The sequence below is a fragment of the Taurulus bubalis genome, assembly GCF_910589615.1.
Source record: "Taurulus bubalis genome assembly, chromosome: 10".
NCBI classification, from domain to species: Eukaryota; Metazoa; Chordata; class Actinopteri; order Perciformes; family Cottidae; genus Taurulus; species Taurulus bubalis.
Window position 1 is genome coordinate 19019387 of NC_136598.1, and position 12053 is coordinate 19031439.

Below are 12053 nucleotides of genomic sequence, written 5' to 3' on the forward strand. Positions count from 1 at the left end.
ATTTTTGGGATGGATTTACTTTTCCTATCAATCTCCAGTGTGATCCCTCGGTCTCATGTTCATGCACATCACTCACTCTCGCTCTCTCTCTCTCTCTCTCTCTCTCTCTCTCTCTCCCTCTCTCTCTCTCTCTCTCTCTCTCTCTCTCTCTCTCTTTCTCTCTCTCTCTCTCTCTCTGTCTGTCTCAGTGTTCAATGTTAATAATCTTATTATTAAGAATGTTAGCAAACTAATTTGTCAAAATGTGGACATAAATGCTCCCTGTACATTTAATCGCTTAACCTCGGCCCTGTGTGTTTGTGTCACGGTAAGTGAGAGACAGACCTTCCCCACTTTAAATACTATTTTGAGTTTAGATTAAATAATTAAATACGCAAAAAAATCTAAATCATTATGGATTTAAACTGAAAAAAATACTTCAAATGAAAGTTAAAATCATTCATCAAGGTATTCATAATTCTATAGTAACTTCTTACTTTTCTTTAAACAAAAACAAGTCTTTAAAGTTTTGGATATCAACTGAATGCGTTTCAAAAGCACAATCCATGATCCCCTTGCCTCACTCACTTTCAGTGTCTCAGTCGTCAACTGTAGCATTACATTAACGTTGCCTCCTACATCATCCAGCGGGTATTACCATGTATATATTTATGACTGTTTATTTTTGTTGTCTCCCTCTCTGCCTGGGCAAACCCAGACTGTAAACTTTATCAAACATTCTGTCTGATCAAAACCTATGAATTATGAATAGAGGAACAAACAAATGTATGTGTGACTGTGTCTGTGTGTGTGTAGGAGAGAGAGAGAGAAAGAGAGAGAGAGAGAGAGAGAGAGAGAGAGAAACAGACAGAGAAACAGACAGGGAAAAAGATAGGGGGATTGAGTCTGATCAGGATTAATGAGTTATGATAATGAGAGCAAACAATGGTTTGATACTGGAAGAGGAAGCCCTGCAGATATTTTCAGTTGAGAGCATGAGAGAGACAAACAGAGTGATAGTGTTTTGTGTACTTTCTTTGCTCTGAGCAGGTTGTACGATCCTTCTGTTTTGCTTGTGTATGTTTACAAAAAATACTTACTGTAAATATGTATGTGTTTGTGTGCGTGTGTGTGTGAAAGTCACAATCACCAAATCTGAATTTTGAACCGTTATTTAAATTCATCAAATCACCAGAGCTTGTGTGAGTGCATGCATGGTTTTCTGATGGAAAACAGAACATATTTCTGTTACTTTATTCAGTAAGAGTAAGAAACATTTATTGCATCTAATGATGTGAAATTCCTAATAACTCTTATGTATGCATATATTCCTTTTGTATTTTTATGTTAGGCCTTTCTCATACATGCACGGCACTTTATAAATTAACTGTTAATTGTTGATGTAAAATACACATGTTGGCATCTAAAACAAGCCGTGAGGTGTTCACTAAAACTCGCTGTAGCAATCTGCAGGTCAGAACCGTGCAACACTTCAGTAGCCTGACTCACATGATGCCGTCCATTTTCCGTCTACTTTGCAAAGCCACTGTCGCTGCATCCTGCACTCAGTACCGACCCAGGACGATTGTGATTGGATTAAAGAAATAAAAACAACCCCAACGCTTTGTTTCCCCCTGCAGAATGATAATGTGTGGATCACAACCTTTCTTTAGTACTGATCCTGCACATTGGCGATAGGTCTGGCTATGAGAAACTAACATTTCCCAAACTTCTCAATAGCATGCACAAAAGAGTGGGTGATATGGTTAAAATGTATATTCTTGAAATATTATAATTTGAAACCAAATCACATATGAAATAGTTCAATTGATGTCCAGTGTAATGCACGACATATGACAAACCTTATTCACATGTAAAATAAAATAACTTATTTTGTTAATTTTGAAAAAACATTTCCTTGGAATTATCAATTTAGACAACATATATATATGACCATATGCAGGGTGTTCATATATAGCTCCCTCACATACCACTCTAATGAGTCTGAGAATGTGCTGATACCTGGGTGTATTTTATGCTTATGTTTGTGCTTTGTGCTTAAAAATGCTGATGTCTCCTCGTGTCATGTGTTTTCATTTAGAATTAATTATTTTCCTGCAGGACAATGAACAAAAGAAAGAAATGGGACAAGATATCTCAAATTGGTGATTTTCAGTCCATCAAAATGCTTCACTCATGAGATAAACAGTGTGTGAGTAAAATGTAAATGTTCTTTAGAGTTGCTCTTTTCACACTAGCTGGTAGTACTGAGATGTGGCTCTTCGGGGCTATGCTCCCTAAATGGTCCAATTATTGTTCCACACAAGTAAGAAAGACCATGACTGTTCTGTGGTTTAGATGACCATTTACAAAACACTGCTGATAAACTGAGAGTGGTTGGAGAAGTTACGCACCTCATCAGCAACACACTGCAATATGTGTATGTCTTTGTGTGTCCTCTTTTAAAACTATGACCGTCCTATCTGTGTGCCAAGGCTTACTTCCTCCCACACACCTGGATGGCCACCTGGCCCATCCACCAGAAGCATTACAGAGCATATCACCCCCCACCACACACACACACACACACACACACACACACACACACACACACACACACACACACACAAACAAAACTCTCCTTGACAGTATGATGTGTGTAACATCATGAGCTGTGCTGTTCACTTCGAAGAGAAACAGGCGAGCCTTCTGTTCAGCCTCCCTCCTTCTCTGCCTCTCTCTTTCCATCCCAGCCTCTAAAACGTTTGTAATATTATGCGTTTCATGCACATGTTTTTTACCACTACAAAATAATAATGGGAATAAGGCAAAATAATATATGACAGTCGTCCTAATCAGCTATTATTGGTTACTAAACAGGCTTCTAGCTCAGTCATGCATGGACTTGCATGAACACGTTGGGAGATAAACACTTAAAGTTGGTCTCCATAAACAAAAGGCCTGTTGGGGGAGATACAACCTGCAAGGAATTCCATCAGGCGTATTGATGTTGAACAAATGAAAGTGAATATGACAGCCCTCAGTGAACACTGGCTAATACAATGTCAAAAACCTAAAAGGCTTTGGTGAACAAAGAATGCAAACAAGACTAATTTATTGTCAAACACAGGTAGAACCAGGAGATAAATCATGACAGATGAAAGGAAACGTCCCTTTGGAAAACATTTCTTGCTCAGAAGGAGATAAACGACGCCACTTGACGCTGCCTGGAAAGAGGACAGGGACACCAGAGCTGCATATGAAAACAACCTGACAGCAATCGACGACGACTGCGAGAGCCGGTGTATCATGCGAGAGGAGGTTAAAGCCACAAATATGACGGAGATGGAGTTGAAATGGCAGAGGAAGGTGGTGTGGTGAAGGAGAAGGTTAACCTCTTCAGCATTAAAGCACATCTCCAGAGGAACAGCTGAACCAGAGCAAGATCCTTTTGAGCAGATCCTTGGCGTGTAAGTAGGAGAAAAAAACAAATAGGCAGGACATGCTGAGGAAGGATAACTGTTAGTGGTTTAGTGATAAAGAAGGTCCTGGTGAGTTTATGTGTTCTCCTTTAACACTGCTTACAAGTGAAACAGGGCCATGTATAAATATACTAAATAAAGCAATCCATGTTGTAACACCCTCCTGGGTTTTCTATGTGTGTGTCCTCCCAGTGTTTCCTGATTGATTATTCCCTTCACCTGTTCTCGTTCCAGACTCCTCCCTCCTCGTGTGCCTTTCCCCTGTGTGATTGTAAAGCCCCGCCCTGATTGTTTCCACCTGTGCCTCATTGCCTGTCTTCCTCTGTGTATTTAGTCTGTGTCTTTCCCTGGTCAGTTGCTGGATTGTCTTCTTTGTCTCCCATGTCGATACATCGCCTTCGAGCTGTAGTTGTGAGTGTTCTAGTGTTGGTTTTCTGTCCCAGTTTTTACCCTTGATTCATAACTTTGTTTAGTAAAATACCTTTTGATTTTGCCTAACTGTGACTCCTGTCGTCTCCTCTGCACCTGAGTCTCTGCCCCACCACACACGGTCGTGATACATATAAGCAATCTCTGGTGAAAATATGGGATTTTGGATCATACTGTGCAAATATCACCTTCACATTTTGAAGGCTTCACATACAATTTCAGTTTCACATACAACTGTCAATGTAAGGCCCCCACACTTAAGCAGTTCAGTTGATATTTTTCTTTAATTATTTTTGAAATAATCGGACAGTAGGTGTATTTCTGAAGATCAGCAAACGTTGCCGTTTTTTTCTTCTTCTACCAACTGTTTTCTCATGAGAGCAGATGTGAATATCTACCGTTTTGTCACTAAGGAAACCTGTTGGTTACGGTCTCAACAGGCAGCCTCTCTGCTGACAGACAGCAGCCATAACAGTACAGTACTTGTGGGCTATGCTGTATTGCATATTGATCTATACAATGCATGCTGCTGGCGCGGAGAGAGCAAAATTGGATTCCCCAGAAAGAGGGATGACGATAGAATTGGCAAACCCTGGGCTTCCTGATGTTTTGCATACACAACCTCAATCGCTGATTGAGATCAAACAGCACCTGATCATGCAAAATTGAGTTAAATCCGAGCACTTTGACAGGACTGCATAATGGAGCAGATTTTGCTCAAATTGATTCTATGAAAATATGAATAGGTATTAAAGCACTGCTGCTGTGGTGGGGTCACTGGAGGAGGGGAACTGAGTAGTAGCCTCACTGGCGCGTACAACTCACATTCTAGTTTGCACAGGCTTTATACAATCATAGAAAATTCACCATGCACTCCAGTGTCCATAGTTTATTTATTTATTTTTAACAGAGACTTCACCCTTTACTTATTGCGCCATTCCTCTATTTGATTTATTTTCTTTTAGACATGTATCAAAGTTAGTTTTTGGACGGTATTGATGACTCAAACGTTGGTATATTCAGGGTACCATCAATGCATCTCAAACCTAATTTTCCTCTCCTAAGAAGAATGCTCCGATGCTTCATTATTAGGACCACTTGACGAGACATCTTTGGAGTCTTGCGAGATAAAGAGGTTGAACGCTTGTCTCAAAGGGGCTGTTTGGATCTTTTATCACGATCCTGATACAATATGGCATATCCTCCTCTTACATACAGGCTTCAAAACTTGACTGTAAGTGCAGATAAGACGCATCCCCCCGCCCCCACTTTGCTTCTGCATAGCAGAAAGACTGGCTAAATATTGTTTTGTTCCTCCTCAATTATGTGGATAGCACTCTAGCTTGACTCATTTGTATCGAGCTGTTCATGTCTGTTGTACCTGCATCTTGCAAATGTGCAAGGCTGGCCACATTTGATCTCAGAGTAAGCCACATTTGTGGCTATACTGTGAATGCCGTCTTTTACATTTTTGCCAGTTTCAACAGAATCACATCGCTGAACTCAGGCATTATTGATGTTTTCAGTCGTTTTATCAAACTGGTAATGCAAGAACAGTGGAGCAAGCAAGTTTGGAAAGGATTGAAGCTGAGACATGTGGGACTAGGGAAAGCATAGGAAAAAAAGAGTAAAAGAAAGTGCTTTAGACATAAAGCAGTAGGGGCTGCACAAGCTAAAAGAAAGATATTTTTTAAGGCAGGGAAAATATAGAAGTGAGATTTAAATTCAAGCGATCTGTTTTGTAGTGCTGCAAAGGCATAAAACTGATGCAAGGCCTTGTAACGTGGGCGTACACACACACACACACACACACACACACACACACACACACACACACACACACACACATACACATGCATGCAAAGCACACTAAAATTATTTATTTATGTCCTTATCTTTAGCAAAACATCAAGCTTAAGAATCACAGAAGGAAATGTTTACAAAATTTAGCAGCTTTATGTGGGCCAATGACACAAGTCAATACCAGTTCATAATAATAATAATAATAATACATCAGATATATGAAATGCTTTGCAAAATGAATGAATATAATACAATACAAAATACTTCAATGCATCCAACTACAACACACGATACTGGCACCGCATCAGGAATTCAACAATCAATCAATACATTTCATATTCTAAACAAATGACGATAGTAACGGATGACAAACAATATGTTGCCAGGTCCTCAGGGCTTTAGACTCCTCGTCATATGGCCGGCATGTGGTTTGGGCCACTGTCTTGGTTCATGACCCAACACTTGGCCCTTTCTTCTCGCTGTACTGCATCTTTCCAACTCATTTGCCGGAGCGAAGCACGGATATATCTCTATCTTGATGAACAGGTATTAACAAATATTGAGATGAAACACACTTTGGTTCAGAAATGGTGACATTTTGATATGAGAGATTTTTGGTTCAAAAACAGAGAGTGCTTTTGCAAGCTTTTGTTTTAGAAACTGCATTCTCATTTACATTTAGGCAACATCGGTGCATGGCTAGGTTTTGTAAAAGATAAAGTTTTGGGTTCTGTTTTGGTAAAATAAATTCATGCAGGTCATGAGCACCAGTCTCCTGGGTGAAAGTCCCATGACTGAGCATCTATCCATCCATCCAGCCCAACCTTCCTCCTCTCTACTGTGGACTTTGATTTGACAGATTTGTTTTTTCGTCCAACACGTTCTTGATCACAACACTTCAAACACGGCAGCTTGGTCAGGGGCCCTACGCTTCAAATTATGCTGCTCTAAATACCTCTTGAGAGACAGTTATGCATGTATCAGCTTTTTAGCGCCAACTACCGTTTGTTACATGCGTACACTGTGTTGTCAAATTAAACTTAAACTTTCACAGGAATCAACTAGTTTTGGTAACAAAAACTTGTTTAGGAACATATTGTGGTTTGGGTTAGAATAAGTAAGTCCCGTACGTAGACCATGTTGCGTAAGTGACATAGTAACGTTACATAACTTAAAATAAGTCAACGTTGACAAAGCTGCCGTATCTGACGAGTTGGGAGTGAGAACAGGCTGTAAATTCAAAGGTAATCAGGGAAGAAGTAAGTTCCCTTGAAATATAACTGACAATGCAGTTTCGTTGTATGGGAATGTCATTTTTAGGAGACCAGGTGGATCGCCCCATCAATCCATCTGTCTCCTAAAAAGAGACACAAATATCCTCAAAAGTATAGGAGGAGCTGGTTCCTTTCTGAAGCAATACTTCTCTGTCATTCTGAAAGGAGAGTTTTCTAAAACTTTCCCCCCAAAAGCCTCATGACACTTAAGCTCACATTGGTCCTGTAGAGAGTTTTGGAAAAATTCCAGCATTCAACTTGTCTCTTCTTGCAACCTGGCTCATATGACCTTTCAAACCACAAAAGAAATCAAAAGGCTGCATTGACACATAGTGGAAACTGCAGTCCAAGACATAAATAAGTCTCCTGTATGTACGTAAAAGAAAAGGTTGTGCAAGTCACATATGTGTATAGAATAACTGATATACTGTATTTCAAAGTTCTGAAGCACTAAAGCCAACCTAAGGAGAAAGAAAAGTCAGAATGTGGGTTTTGACTGTTTACTAAAAGCTCCAATTAAGATACCTTTATGAGGTGAAGATATCAAAACGGAGGAGATGGAACCATGAAGGCAAATGTCACAGGCAGTCTAGGAAGATCTACTCAAGCTAGACATGCGGAGTAATAAACTCCACAAATATATCCAAATATCATACTCTAATTATGTTATCAACATATGCCTCTAGCATCAAAGTGAGCTTTTCATTTAAAAATAGCACAATCCTGCCCTTTCCCCCGTCTCTTATTCAAGCGTAGACTAATCAAAGACCTGTTATGAATACTTTGCTCGTCTAAAAAGTTGGGGCGAGTCTGGAAACTTTACTTGTGTTGCTCCCAAACATTTGTGCATAAAACAAGGGTAGCGCTCTGCTTCTGGATCATAGGCTAAGACTTTTGAGACACACCACACAACCTTGTGAGTGTTGGATAGAGCAAGCAACTATAGGCTTTTCTTTTCATTTTTTTGCTGCCTTCATAGAATTCCTTCCTTTCAACTTCTGCACCTAAGCATTTGTCACAATATTGACACAGAAAAAAATAAAATGACAGCACAGTTTAAAGTGTTGAGACCCTGCACCATCTTTCAGGCTTTGTCTAAGAATGTAGTCTCTCTATCGTCCCTATAATTAATCAAAGCAAGTTGAGCTTAAGTACATGCTAACTACATCAATAATGGCAGTTGTTTTCTAACCTTTCATGGTTGTGACACCCTAACTTGCATCACCGTGTCACAGGTTCATTGTGAGCTGCTGAAGAGTAATTCTCCTTTTAGGATTTTTTTTTATTTGAATAATATTCAAAGGCCCGGAGAGAAACATTATCCTGCAAAAAAGCCTGAAAAATAAACATAATTTTGTGAAACTAAAATATGTTTTTCTTCTTCTCATTCCATTAATCATTTTGCCACCCCCTCAAATGTATCGTGCGACCTCTGGCAGTGTCATAACCTCCAGGTTGGGAACAACTGCTTTATAGAACTGAAAGTACATGCAGGTGTAAAACACTGACAGATGAAATTAGCCCCTTATTTTTCCCTTTTAATCCATTGCTGTGAAGAAAAAAACAAGTTCCCTATCATAGACATAAGTGCTATTGATTAGCATGTGGCCCAGCGGTGGTACTTTTCAAGTACTTTGACTTTAGCGTGGAAGTATGTCTGTTCTGATTTAAATTGATAGCTTATTGATTGATCTTGTATGAAATAAACAAAACTCAACAAAATGTCTCAACAAAACAACCCTTGATTGATTTCTCTTCTCTGCAACCTTTAAATTGTATTGTGTGTAATTTGTAACTGTATGTTTGTGTTTATGAATGATAGGTGTGTGTCAGTGTGGTTGGGTGCAGTGTGCAAACTCCGGCTTTCGGGTAGTTTACTATACTTTCACTCAAATCATGTTTTTAAGGGAGCTTATTATAAGGCGCCAAGCTCCCCCTGGATCACCTGTTTGGGTGTTGGCAGGAGGCCATAAGTGTGACAACCTGTCTGACAGACAGAGAGAGGCTGTGACAGTGACTGAGCGGTGTGCCTTCAAGCATTCAGCTTTCAATCCAATGGCAGTGGTGGGTGAGAGGATCTGTTTGTTCCACATGTGGCCTGTAGAGGTCCCCGTTGTACTATGGCAGCGGTCAGATGGTTGAGGCAGTGGGTGCAGTGGTCAGGGATGCTAAGGCAGTCCCTGTGTGTTTGACTTCCAGCTTGACTGGCTAAAGGTCACATTCCACAAATATTGAAAGGTTGGGATGGCAAGTCTTGTGCATTTAGTGAGGCAGTTTACCATATTTTAAACATGTATGTGACTATGTGTGGACTTTTAATCTTTAAGTATAAGTTTGGTGTTCAAGTTCAATGTGAGTGTGTCTGTACCAGCATCAGACAATGTTGATATTGGACAATTTAGCAAAATCCCGAATGATTCAATGGCATTCATTTCTGGACCTTTTCCAAATGATTTATTCTTACAATTTGTGTGCGGCAAGTTACGTGGTCATGGTTAATAAATTAAAAAAACATTGATTTAGCAAAGCTGGCTGCACCTTGAATGGATTATTATGCCATGGGGAATAAATACATCATTCAGGTTTGGTGTCTTGGTCATAGAACTTCATCACTGCCCACAACGAAGCACCAAGCTCAGCACAACAGGGAGGGATGTGATATTAATACCCATACCCCTCAGGAAAGGTAGCCTGGGACCCAACAGGTGGATGCCAAGATAGGACTTATGAAATGCGATATGACTTTACAGTCAAAGATGATAGAAGGCATCCCATTGCAGAAGGTAAAATGTACATGACTGATGGAGAGTCAGAGTATGATATTTGTTTGTTTTTGTGTGTGAGTATTTTCTATGGACAGTACATACACTCTATATGAGTACATGAGGTTTGAAAGAGATAAATATATTTGAGAATAACAGCTCCTCTGCTGCTCCCACTCTGATGACTAATGGTAAGGTACTACGGTATATCAGGGTAGTTTCAGATCACGAAGATGGGAACGCCAAAAATATCGATGCTCCTCTTTCTATTAAAGTTATATGGAGATGCCACCAGAGGTCAGTCTCTACTGTGGGAACAAGCAGCTTAGCTGAAAAAGATGCCGACTGCTGCGAGTGGTGTTTGCAATGTTACGGAACCGTGAAAATATTGCCACATATAACTTAATCCTCAGAATGACTTCTTCCAACAACAAAAGTGGTTTATTTGATGCTGTCTGCCGCAGCAACAGGTGTTTTTGAGTCTTCTAGCTGGAATGTTTGGAAGAACGGCGCTTATTTCCAAATATAAATACCATCATTTACTCTATATGCTGGTGAAATGTCAGGAAGGTATGAAACAAATAGATACTGCCCAAGCCTACTGCTGTTTTTTCGCAATCGACCGGGGACTGTGGGTTGTTTTTGTGTGTGGAACCAGATCCTGCAGAAATGTACGACCTGTGGTGACCCGAGTCAAAGTTCAACTCACCCAACTCGAAAGAGAGACAGGCGGGAGAAGAAAGAGAGACATTGGAGGGACAGTGAGTGACAGAGAGATGGCGTTAGATTAGAGCAGTGTTGGAAGCAGCTGAAGAAGGGAAGAGAGAGATCTGTGACATGGTGACAGAGAGATGGAAATGCGCTGAGAGTAGATTCTCGGGATGGCCGAGGTGGAAATGTCTATCTGGTGACATGTGCATTAGCATCTCGTCAGGGGGAGGAGGCCATGACACTGAGTGGAGGTGACGCAGTAAGATGTGTAGTGGTCAAATAAACCACCATCAGCTTCTCTCCACTCTTGTTGCCTCTCTATGTCTCTTATATGGTCTGTCACTGTTCCTCTCTCTGCGACATCTCTCTCTCGCTCTCTCTCTCTCTTTCTCTCAGAGACATAAGCATCAGTCCATGAGACCAGAGTTGCATCCTCTTGTGAAAATGATTCTCAGTAGTGTCTGCAAAAAGTTTCTGTTTCAAACCTTCAAACTCTTTAATTTTCTTGTATTTGCGTTTGTGTGTTTAATACAACCTTATCAGACATGTAAGTCTTAAAGTCAACCAAACACTGTCAGATGTGTCTGTTCTTTTACTTTTGCTTTAATATCTTCACACTGTTAGTAATTATGTTGTTGGACCTGATTACATCAGTTAAATTAACTTGTGAATACGATATGAATGTAATATTTATGCACAACTAAGAAATATAAATAAGAATGCAGTTTTCTCTGTAAATGTATTGATGCTATTGCATTGAGGTTTTCTACAGGAAAAAAAAACATTTAAATAATGGGTTTAAACAAAGGCACTATGGTAGAAAGCAATGCACATCACTAATTCTAAATCAACGGATCTAATCAAAGGGAGAATGCTAAAAGCAACATATACAGTCGGCTGCATCAATTTTAATTTGAAATGACTTATTTTTCTACAAACATATGCCTTTCAAATTACTTTAAATGATGCAAAAATCACGGAGGGAAAAAAATTCATTCTGTCCCCTGGGCCGTGTTCTATCACAGTTGAGCATCTTAAACATAAGCAGCAGTGATTCTCTTTGTCTATTTAACGCTGATTGAATCTATCCATACACATATTGTGTTAGATTAAAGGAGGAATTGTTGTTTCCATAGCTAGATTGGCAGTAAAACCATTATTTTAATGAAACAGAATCCTCAACTTATTTTTGACTTACTCAGCAATTATCTACATTGATTTCTCCTCATTGAAAAGAAGAAAAACAAGAAAAACAAGCAAACACTCCTGGCTGATGCAAAAGATAGGCAGTGGTCGCCACAGCTGAATTGGCTGTAAGGAACAGAGCTGTCACAGTGCTGAACCGCCTTCAGTGGACTTTACGAGTGAAAATGTGTGTTTGTATGTGTTGAATGTGTGTTTCAAGTGTTATCTACAGGCTGGAGAAGGCTTCAGCACAGAGCAGCAGATGCCTGGGAAGCGTGCCTTGGCCTCTCTGTCTCACCCACAAACAGGCACCATATTTACTGTCTAAATTCAGCGCGACAATAGTCATGAAGATTGATTCATAAACAGCACTTCACAGAACAACGCACATCTTTATTTGCACAGACTGCCGTGAGAAGAGAGACAGA